The sequence below is a fragment of the Neofelis nebulosa genome, chromosome 3, assembly GCF_028018385.1.
Source record: "Neofelis nebulosa isolate mNeoNeb1 chromosome 3, mNeoNeb1.pri, whole genome shotgun sequence".
NCBI classification, from domain to species: domain Eukaryota; kingdom Metazoa; phylum Chordata; class Mammalia; order Carnivora; family Felidae; genus Neofelis; species Neofelis nebulosa.
Window position 1 is genome coordinate 137,053,874 of NC_080784.1, and position 12,296 is coordinate 137,066,169.

The following is a 12,296-nucleotide window of genomic DNA, read 5'->3' on the forward strand; positions in this document are numbered from 1 at the left end:
CCCAGAAATGAAATTGTGTCTGAACTAGGGTTGAACCAATGAAATTCTACAAGACAGTAAGTAGAAAACTCTTTTCCAAAGTGTTGATAACAATTTACCCTCCCAGAAGCAGCATGTAAATATTCCAGCTATGCCCTGAAATTCCAACATTCGTCTTTCACTTAGTTTTAAGGCATCTAATTTCCCATACTGTCAAAATCAAAATTCCATCAACTCTTGAGCCATCTCTTCAAAAAGTCTGTAATATGGGGATGCCTGGGAGACTCAGTCAGTTGAGTGTCCATCTCTTCATTTTGGGATCAAGCCCTGCATCAGGCTCTGCGCATGGAGCCTGCTTGAGATTCTCTCTCTCTCTCTCTCTCTCTCTCTCTCTCTCTCTCTCTCTAATAAAAAAATTAAAAAGTTAAAAGTTAAAGTAAATTTTTTAAAAAGTCTGTAACATGGAACTTAGAGGTAAAGATTTTGGAACCAGACTACTCTAGATTGCTCTGAAGATTTTATCAGTTAATACATACAATGTGTTTAGACTGGTACCTGGGACATAATAAGTACAAAATAATTATTGGGTATCAGTGTTGTTGGTATACTGAATTAAGTTACTCACAGAATCCTAAAAACACTTCGATTGTAGTCCATTATACTGATGTATTTGCGTACGTTTCTTTCTTATACTTTCTTATTCCTCCACCTCCATATGAACTTCATTCTTCGAGAGCACTTCAGTAAATCATGCTCAGATACATACAGAGTTGATCACCCTCATCAGGGCTGCCACTGCTTCTGACATATGACCTATCACAGCCTATAACAATCATTCATTTACTTCTTGTCTCCCTTCCTACAATTTCAGTTATTGCAGTTATTTTGCAGACATAGTTTATTTTTTATTTCCTGGCCTTTTGTAGCCCTTTTAGTAAATGTTTTATAAATGAATAGATGAATGAATAATTATGAACAATTGCAACATCAATGGGACCTGCCTACAAGCATTTATTTAGCTTTGCTAATAAACTGGGATATATTCATCTGGGATAGAAAGAGTTAAAATATACATACCACCTGTTCTTCTAACATCCCCTTATTAAAGGAATTCTATAGGTTTTCTTTTTAACATCCTAGGATAGGATAGCAGACTTTAAATGTGACCTTTTTATCTGTATGCAGCCATAATAACCTTTTCTCCAGCCAACTTTGTAAGTTAATGTTCTCTTTATTTTCTTCTTCTGTAAGAATGTCACCCCACAGCACAACTGACAAGAAAATGCCCAGAGTACTACAGCACAAAGTCATTTTATGGATCCACTTCCTCCTATTTTAGCCATTGATTTTATACATAATATATATTTTTATATTTATATATATATACATATAATATATATATTACATTATATATATGTATATTATATAATATTATATATTATATTATATTATATATATTATATATATATTCCTTTGTTTCTTTTTTTCCTTTAGATTTATAATGAAGAAATAATTAGCTGCTAAAATGTTAATACGTACCTGCAAACCTTATGCAAGCAATAAAAAAGTCCACTGCCTATTAATAGGACTGCCTTCTGCTACTTCCTCTTCATCCAGTCTTAGCCTGAACAGCTCTCATTCACACAGGAGAGCTCCAATTATTAGACTGTTACATCTTATAATGTATCGGAGTCTTCCTCCCTAGGATTGCTACCTAAATGGCCTCAGTTTTAACATTGGTGTTGTGCACTTCAAAGCAATATTTCTCCTAATTTTGACTAGGTCCTCTAACCCTTCTTGACTTGACATAGAATTAAACTTATCTGGTTGACTAGTGCTTAAAATGAAGCACCAAGAATTGAACACAATACTCTAGAAGTGATCTGAAAAGTTTACAGTGGATTATCATTTATGCATCTATTTATTTTACAAACATACAATACATCCTTGGTTTATTGTATATTTGTATTAATATACCATAAGAATATATTTGATTTGGGGAGGTAGCCATGTCATACCATTAACAGACACGAAGTTTTTTTCATACAAATTTATTTTTATGGAATTTCATCTCTTTAATTTTGAATCACCATTGTCAATTCAATAATATGAATTTTTAATTCATATTATTTCATCTAAGAGAATTGCTATTCTACTTAAGTTTGAGTCACCTGAAAATTTGTTGACACAAAGTTCTTTAAGGGAATGCCTGACAGACAATATCATTTGTGTGCCCAGAGCATACCACAATGTCTGAAAACAATAGGTGTTCCATATAAACTGAATGAATTCTTAAAAGAATGTTTATTCTTTAGTATTAAAGTCAGTTAAAAACAAAATTCATCTACTTTCCTTAAATATCTTTTTTCCTATTTCACTGTGTCATAAAATGCCATAACTATCTTTAATATTATCTGAGTTTTAAACCTTGGAGTCATTTTGGACTGCAACTTTTTTTTTTCACCACCAACATCCAATTGGTTGAATCACCAATTCAACCACAATGTTGATTGGATCAATCTTGCCCTTTCTATTCTAACAAGCAACATTATTTCAGTCCTTCATTAAGGAGAGTGACATTAATAGCTTTTATTGCTAATGAGACACTTGTCTTGTGATATTATATAATCCTCATTATGAATTATGTCTTGACTTACTGGAAGTATGCTATTTGCAGAGTATTCCTTTTTCCAGATGAACTATCATATCAGCAAGTACATTTGCTCAAACAGCTGCACTCAGCAGCAGGAAACACACATGCCATCCCAACAGTGAACTGCCAACAATCTACTGATAGCTTTCCATGTTCAAGGAAGAAGTCAAGAGAATTGCATAAAAATACCCAAAATGTTTATGCTTGTTTATGCACACACCAAATGTCACATCTATTCCACATTCATTAAGAATCAATTGGGCCAGACTCTACATGTTTGCAGAGATGAATGAGACACAAGTCTTGCTCCCAAATTCACAGTCCTGGAAGAAAGACAATTACATCTATGGGAGGAAAAGAACAAATACCCAACATTAGGTATCAATGGGAGTAGAAATAGGTACAAAGTATAAAAAACATTGTCTAATTCCTGAGACCTTTGGGGATAACATTTTAGAAGAAGGTACAGAAATGTAATTAATATTCATCATGCTCCTCTTCATGTCAGGCTTCCTGCTCTAAGTTTGTTCATATTGCTTTACATGTAATAGGAAGTGTATGAATAACTAATGCTAAAATTGTCTTGGTGAATATAAAAATAATGCTAATGTCTTTCAGCAAGAAAAACTGCAAATACAGAATCAATGGCTTCCAGTCAAGATGAAACAGCAAGATATACCACCGCTGTTCCAAACAGATAGCAATGACGGATAAAATATGGAAAGATAAAGCTAAAGAGACAGAGCTAGAACAAGATAAATATCTCTGTTTTAACCGGGCCTCCCAAGAAAGCATAGCCTTGAGCAAAGGCTTACTACGTTATTAGGTAGCACAATCCCATGGAACAGAAATGAAGGAAAAGAAGAATGAGACAGGGAAGAAGGAAAAGCCAGTTCAAGGTATTAAAAATGACTGATTGATCATCTCATAAGACTGCCTTCTGAGAGACTATTTAAATGACTTCCAACCCATGCAAGAAAGGAAGAATTTATTGGCAGGCTCCCATCTCCCATTGCCTAAAGCTTTACTACATAGGTCTTTAACTCTCCCCCAAACTCCTTCACACACACACACACACACACACACACACACACACACACTTCCATGCTATACATGTTTGGGACCATAGCATCACCTGTCTGTCTTCAATCAGGAGTGAAAATGCTGGGGATGAGAGAGTGCATGGTGAGTGCTATGTAGCTGCACCTGTGTGAAGGTACTGTTTGGGTTTTCCAAAGAGAGCTGCTCAATGAAGCAGTGTCTGTGGCAAAAAAAAGAATGGTTGAGAGTCCCAAAGACAAGTTATGACAAGAGGATCTGAAGTGTCTATACCTAACAGGTGACTGATTACAAATTATATAGACTTGAAATGCAAAGCAGTGAACAGAGCTAAAGTCATGGTCTACCGGGCTTAGCCCTGGCACAGACAGTGACCCCCATCATACATGACAATGATAGCCACAAAATACAGGATGGTGTTTACCCTTAGGGAAAGAGAAAAAGAAGGGAGACAAGACCAGAAAGAAGTTAATAAAGAATTGAACAGTTACCATGATGTTTAATTTCTTCAAAAAAGCTTTAAGAGGAAAAATGTCAAAATACTACACTTGTGTAAAATTGAGTGTTGGGTACATAGGTAATTGCTATATTCTCTTAACTTTTTATATATTTGAAGGATAGCTTAATAAATAAAAGTCAAGAAATTAAAATATCTATGATCATTAAAGTGGTAGTGATCATGTTAACAATGTATGTATGTAATACATATGTAATAACAATACTAATTATTTCCATTTGGAGTGTGTTGTAAGTATTTGAGTCTCAAAAGTGATGTGTTTTCATTAAAGATAGTCCCCTCTAGTTTATTTTTGTGAAAAGAAAAACCAATTATGATTTCAAGAGTTATATCCTGTTAACATACACCAGATGAATCAGGATATCTTTTTGTAGTACGCTTCAAGCTTGAGTCACTCTTGAAAATGCCATTAAAAGTAGTTTGAGAGGCACCTGGCTGGCTCAATCAGAAAAGCATGAACTTCCTGATCTTGGGGTCATGAGCTCAACTCCCACATTGGGTGTAAAGATTACTAAAAAAAAGTAAATGAACTTTTAAAAAAAAGTAAGGGGAGGGGAGTTTGACACTCACTCTCTCTATCTTTATCTAGATATTATGCAGTTTTTCCTGTTTATTCATGCATTTATTTCGCACAGAAATGAAATGAGAACCTAGAACATCAACTCCAAGTCTTTGCATTAATGTGTATAAATGAAAGATCCACTGTCCAAAAGTGCTTTCATGTCATTCTATTTGGAAGCATAAGTACAGGGGTGAAATAACTCCTCCAATCTTAAACTTCTCACTTCCATGCTTTACCATAAAACTAGGTACCATTTTTTCCTTTCTCCCTCAACTATGCACTTCAAAACCCAAGCTGTCAGCTCTGCTTACCAATTAAAGGGCAATGAAATGTTTCAACACCGCTGTTGAACAGATCTTATAGTATATACTGACCATTTAATCTGACCAGTCTCCTTTGGACACCCCAAATCATATTATCTTTCTTAGAATACTCATCACACTTCCCTTAGTGTTGGACAAATCAATCTCACTGATGTCTTCAGGCTTTCTCAGCTAATCCTTGATCAGGTCTGAGGCAAGATTACTTTAAGCCTCGGGGCGCCTGGGTGGCGCAGTCGGTTAAGCGGCCGACTTCAGCCAGGTCACGATCTCGCGGTCCGTGAGTTCGAGCCCCGCGTCGGGCTCTGTGCTGACAGCTCGGAGCCTGGAGCCTGTTTCCAATTCTGTGTCTCCCTCTCTCTGCCCCTCCCCCGTTCATGCTCTGTCTCTCTCTGTCCCAAAAATAAATAAAAAACGTTGAAAAAAAAATTAAAAAAAAAGATTACTTTAAGCCTCTTTGACAACACAGGAAAACCAGAACTGTAAACATAATTAGTGACTTCTTTCTACATTTTCTAGGAGACATTTCTTGCCCTAGGAGACTGAATGCTAGAAGCAAGCAAAGTAGGAGGGAGGAAGAGAAAAAGGGGGAAAACAGCCACGATGAAGGATAAAGTCTGAGTACCAGTGCAGTGACTTTCAAGCGCTTTGCAAAAGTAGTTGAGCACTATCACACCTGGATTATTTGGCACTGAGAGGAGAGCATTTTCAACATTCCCCTACTTTCTAAACAAAATTATTTTCAGCAATAATATTGAAATAGAATGAGAAACAGCCAGAAAAGATACAAAGACAGTGAACTTTCTTTTTTCTAAATTTCATGAAAATATAATCATGCCAGTTTAAATGAATTTTAAGTAAAACTAAAATGTCTAAACCTACTTAGTCGTACTGATGCAGTGTTACATTTCCTTGATTAGCTCTTTGGTTCTAAAGCAACTTACAAATATAAAAATTGAGGATCCCCCCCAACTCCCCTGGGTGGCTCAGTCGGTTAAGCATCCAACTCTTGATTTCTGCTACGGTCATGATCTCACAGTTCATGAGTTTGAGCCCAGTGTCAGGCTTTACGCTGATAGTGCAGAGTCTGCTTGAGATTCTCTCTCTCTCCCTATCTCTCTGCCCCTCCCCCCACTTGCTTGCTCTCTCTCTCTCTCTCTCTCTCTCTCCCTCCCTCCCTCTCTCCTCTCAAAATAAACAAATAAACTTTTTAAAAAATTGAAAAACTTTCAATGTTAAAGACATGATTTGAATTCCATAAAACATTTCTTTTTTTAATGTTCATTTATTCTTGAGAGAGAGAGAGAGAGTGAGGGGCTGGGCGGGGGGCGGGGGTGGGGAGACAGAGGACCTGAAGCCAGCCCTGTGCTCACAGCAAAGAGCCCAATGTGGGGCTCGAACTCACAAACTGTGGGATCATGACCTGAGCCAAAGTCAGATGCTTAACGAACTGAGCCACTCAGGCACTCCTAAATTCAACAAAACATTTTATGTAAGAACTAAAATTTGCATTTTCCAAACAAAAATATTACATCTCTCTGTCCACACTATTTTAATGTTTAAACACAAATGAAAACTCCATCACTCAGAATAAAATTTAAATAATTCAAGTTCTAGTTCATCATCTTTACGCTCACTGTGCCACCATTGTTTGTTTTCAATCTATTGGTTAAATGCAGAAATATGTATTCTCAGAAGTTGGAAACAAGCTGTTCCCCAGGCAAGCTAGAAAAAGGCCAAACCTTTACAAGAAAACTCTGGAAACAAGGGATGTGACTAATTTCACATATGTCAAAGGCCAACTGTGTAAATGGGAATATTCCATGAAGAATTAAACATAGAATACAATGTTTATTAAAGGATAAGTATAAAAACATGATAATATGCAATTCAGAACTTAGACCAAGTAGGGGCGCCTGGGTGGCTCAGTCAGTTAAGCGTCCGACTTCAGCTCAGGTCATGATCTCACAGTCAGTGAGTTCGAGCCCCGCATCAGGCTCTGTGCTGACAGCTCAGAGCCTGGAGCCTGTTTCGGATTCTGTGTCTCCCTCTCTCTCTGACCCTCCCCCGTTCATGCTCTGTCTCTCTCTGTCTCAAAAATAAATAAATAAATGTTAAAAAAATTTTAGAAAAAAAAAAAAAGAACTTAAACCAAGTAAATATATATATACATATTTTAGGGAGGAGTATTATACCATTGATGTTATTTCAGTTGCCAGTGCATGGTGATAATTTTAAAAATAAATTTTCAGTTAGGTTTGTTATTGTTGTTAACTTTTCTACAAACCACATACCCCCTTATTGCCTGTTTCTAGAAATTTCCACTGTTCCACCTCCAATCTTGGCCCACCACTGCAAATGGTCAGTTTGGGGTTTTGTGTTTTGTTTTGTTTTTTCTTGACAACATAGGAAAATTAATACCACAATGGAGATCAGGTACCAATGGCTACACCTTGATCAATCCATCCTAATCTAACAAGTTTAGAGCTTACTGGAGGCAAATATATTGACCAGCTTAGAGTTCTGAATAAACAACTAATATTACTATTAAATATATTATTTTCATCTCTTTAAATTGTATTTTTTCCAAAGTTTTACAATGAACATATTACTTTAATTGATACTCATTTAAGATAAAAATAAGTTCATAGATAAAACACACCAATCTGAAGTCTATTCAATTCAGTCTACACTCTAACTCTCTTCTGATTTTTCTTTCACGTTTTGGGGAAATATGGCAATATTCCTTTCCACATAAAGACAGAAAGGCTTCTCTCTGCCTCTACCTTCAGAATTCCCCAGAGTTCTGGGCATCTCCAAAAGCTGCCTTGCTCACTATAGCCAGAAAACCAGAACTCTTTGTTATAATTTGTATCATAACTTTTGTTTTATTACAAATATGCAGATGTGTTCAAATTAAAGTATAGCAAAAACAGAAATGCAAATGCAAATACAAATTAGGTATAGGAAAATCTCATATAGGATTCCTGTCACACACACACACACACACACACACACACACACACACACATACACAAATTTTTAAGCTTGTCAGTCTCTGGGAACATTCTTGAAATAATTAGGTAACCCTTGGGGTAGGTTATGAGTGGGACTGGTAGAAAGATTGGGTACTTAGAAAAATGTTCAAAGATATATGTATTCTTCTATCCTTTAAACGGTAGCTCTTAACCTTGGATGCACATTGAAATCACTTGGAAACCTTTTAAAAAAAATACTTATGCCTAACTTCCCCAAGTGATTCTGATTTAATTGGTTGGAGGTGCAGACTGGCCATAGGAAACATTAACCATCCCCTTGCCCTGACTGTAATGTGCCTCCAAGATGAAGAACCATTGCTTCAGAAAACTGCTTCTCTGTTGCTGGCTCTTAAGGGATGGCTACAAAATTTCTCTTTAGGAGAAACTTACATAAAGCAAACTGGTGAAAGCAAGGAGACTTAGAAACTATCCCGAAACCGTGTTTGCTTATCAAACCCACAAATTTTACTTAGGTGATATTATCTGGAGATGATTAAGGGTGTTCTTTCAATTGATGAGAAATGACCCCTGCCACTAACCCTGCAGAGAAGAACTTTGGACTCAGGCATATCTTGTCTTGCATTATGACCATGGGTGGCCATAGCGGTGCACAGCTCAGGTGTCCCTGCAAGAGAGTCTGCTCACAAGATCACAGGTGACTGGCAGCCTCTTGCTGCTCACACCTGTGGATCCAACTTGGGGCTCACCTCATCCATGCTTCCCTTGGGTTGCTCTCAGCCGGTGATAGAGTATGGCAGGAATACCAGAACTGGGCCATTTCTACCCAGCGCAGGACTCCTCCAATGGGCATCTTTGGCTCAGGGATTCCCTGAGTCACTGTCCTCGCTTAAACTTTCTCAGAACTCCATGCAACTTGAGGGTCTTCCTACCAAGACCTCCTTCCTTTTCTCTCCTTTCCCAGTTGTCAGACATGTATCATGGTCTGGACACCCTCCCTGTTCCCTCTCTTTGTCTTTCACAGCATTTCCCTCAATAAACCTCTTGCAAATCTAATTCTCATCTTTGTTTTCACATTTCGGAAAACACAAACTGACACAGGACTCTAACACCACTCAACGTGAGACAGCTAATGACCTTCCATGAGCTTCAGTTTCTTCATCTGTTAAAATGGAAAGTGAAAACTATAAGGGATATTGTGAGCATTGAATGAGATAATATTACCAGCGAACTAGGTAGCCAAGTTCCTGGAACACAGAAGGAAGTTAGAAAATACTAACATCTCTTCTCAGCTTTTATGAACAGGTAGTATATCTCCCTCATATCATTGAACATTTTGTTCTATCACATGCTTTCTGCACTGTGGCTGTGCATAGGGTAGAGTGCATGATGAATGGGATAAGGAGTATACAAGAGCAAAGGAGTTTCTAAAACAGATAAATATGTGAGCTGATGGATGTACTCATTAGACGGGAGGAGTCCTTTTACAATGTATACACATGTAAAATCGTCATGATGCACACCTTAAATATCTTATAATTTTAGTTGTCAATTATATCTCAATAAAGTTTAAAAAAGAGGTTTCCAGAGACAAATACAACAATAAATATCAAAGTAAAGGCATATACCCTATATGTGATATTAGTCACCTGGCCTGAGACATATGCACAAAATAAAAATAAAATCATGGGGAAACATTTTTTCCTTATGTATATTTCATATATATTTATTAAATATCATATATGGAAGTTTTTGACTGCCAAAGTTCCTCTCAAATTCAAAGCATGGAAAAACACTGATGCATGACTGCCATCAATTAGTATTTCTGAGGTTAAAGACCACTTCTGCAGATTTCTGCCTCATTTCAAAGGTATATATCTGCAAGAAATTGTTCACTGCCCATGTAAATCCAAACTGGCTTGCTTCCCACAGAAACTAGCCAGCAGACACTTTGCAGAGATCTTGCAATAAACTAACAACACTATCAAAAAAGGTTGGGGGGAAGAAAGAGGAGAAATACATTATTATATCACTTGGTGCTCCGACATATAAATAAGACTGAAAAACTGAATTTAAAATACAGTCAGTTCTGCTAGAAAAAAACATTTGCATTCCTTAAAATTTCCATGCTATGCAAAACCACACAATAAAAACTACAGAGCTTATGGTAATATGGAAGTTAGGGGCACAACACTCAGAAATTTCATCAGTGACACATTTTTTAAAAAGGTAGGATCCTAATAAAAAAAATGGTAGCACAGTTTTGTACATGTGAAATGGTTACAAAATACATAAAACGCAATAAACACGGCACTTTACCCTGAGACAGACCTGAAGTTTGCAGAAGGGTTGCAACTTGTGAGTTGTGAAATGGTGAAGAGTTATCTGAAATGGGTCTGAAAGTTCCCCGCCCCCCCCCCAGACACAGGTGGGTGTGGCTTCTGTAACTGATAGTTGAAGAGTGTGTGTGCGTGTGTGTGCGTGTGCCCGCACTGCATTCGGCTGGCTGCAGTTGACTGCATTCAACTAGAGTTTCTCACCAAAAAAAAAAAAAAAATTGTGCAGAAGCAAAGACAAACTGCGTTATGACAAACTCACAGTTCCCTAATATGTCACTTGTGTTGGAACAATTTCAGGGTTTTAAAACAAGCACCATAGAATTTTACATTGTAAGTCCCATGAGGAAGGTTTTTTTTCATCAAAAGGGGTATTTCATTAGGGCATTAGAAAATGCATCATTGAACTAAACTTTCAAACTAAATGACTAAATAACAAGGTGTTAATTAGTCCTCTGGATAAAATCTCTATGTACACCAAATACATATAGAAGTAGGACATAGGCAGATTGAGACCTTTGACAATACTGTTTTATCATTTCTTTTTTTAAAGAAGTTGTTTCTAATCAAATAATATCTTTACATTATAAAGAAAAGGAAAAAGGGGGGGAGGATTAATTCCTTTTAGGTTCCAAAATATACACATCGTTTTTTCCTTCATATCTAGAGTTGATGTCACTAACACATTTCTATGGTCAGGTTTTCATCTTTGTGAGGTCTCACACACTTACATCTCACCTGAAACTGAGCAAACACCAGCTTCTGGCACCAGTCGTTAAGAGAACCAAACTGTCCTATGGCCCCACTTGCCCATTCATTAATTTGGTAACTACAGACTCTATATCACTCACTTCAAGGCCTCTGTTTCTTTAAGAGAGAGTGAAACTAGACTTTAAAGTTCCTACCAAAATTCTTACGATAGACACTATAGACTTCAAATTGCAATCCATTCACGGAGGTAATAGCTAAAATTTTATCTTCATATGGTATTTCAGAAGTTTGCCAAGAGCTTTCACAACTATTACCTCATTTAACTTAATATAATTACATCTCCCTGCATCATTGTGCACTGTGAATCATTTTCCTGTTCCTTCCATTTTTTTTTTCCATTTGTGTTATTTGAAATCTCTCCAACCTACTTTTGGAAAACGAGACTTAACCAGGCATTTCCAGAAATGTGTTACATAGAGTGTTTGAAGAGATCAGTTACAGCTAACATATGTAAAGCACCTGGAGAAAGTTTCTGCAGCAGAATTGAAATTGATGATGTATCAGTTGAGCCATTCAATGGTTGAGTTTCTCAATTACTTAGAACACATAAGTCTTTTGTGTTTATTTGTTTGGTTTGGAGTTTTCATTCTGGAGAGTTAAACTGGTCTCAAGAACATACTATCAAAGGAGGCCACAGGGGGAAAATCCAATCAGGTCCTGTTAAGGGAGAATAGAACTTCACTCCTCTGCTTTCCATGAGGAGAGATTTTCCCTGAATACCTCTAGCTTCTTGTGCATGAGTGGAGTGAGTTACCTGATCAGTGAGTTCTAGAAAAGAACCAGACATGAGGTGTCCAGCTCCTTCAGCTTGCCCCTTCCTTGTGATCCAGCTGACCATAGAGTGTAGGCATTCGGTTCCATTATTCCAAATCCCATGGTTTAGAGGGCAGGCTCTGCCTCTGCTCACCATTTGGAAGCTTGCATCAAGGGAGTGTTAGGATAGGGTGCCCTGCATCCCAAATACTCAGAAATGGAATATTGCATGGTGTGCAATTTAGGGAACAAAAATAACATTGAATCTTGAGGCACTGGGTGTGATCAGGCTGTGTCAGTTGTTGATTTTTGTGGTTTGCAGGAGCTTATACTGCACCATGCAACAGGTT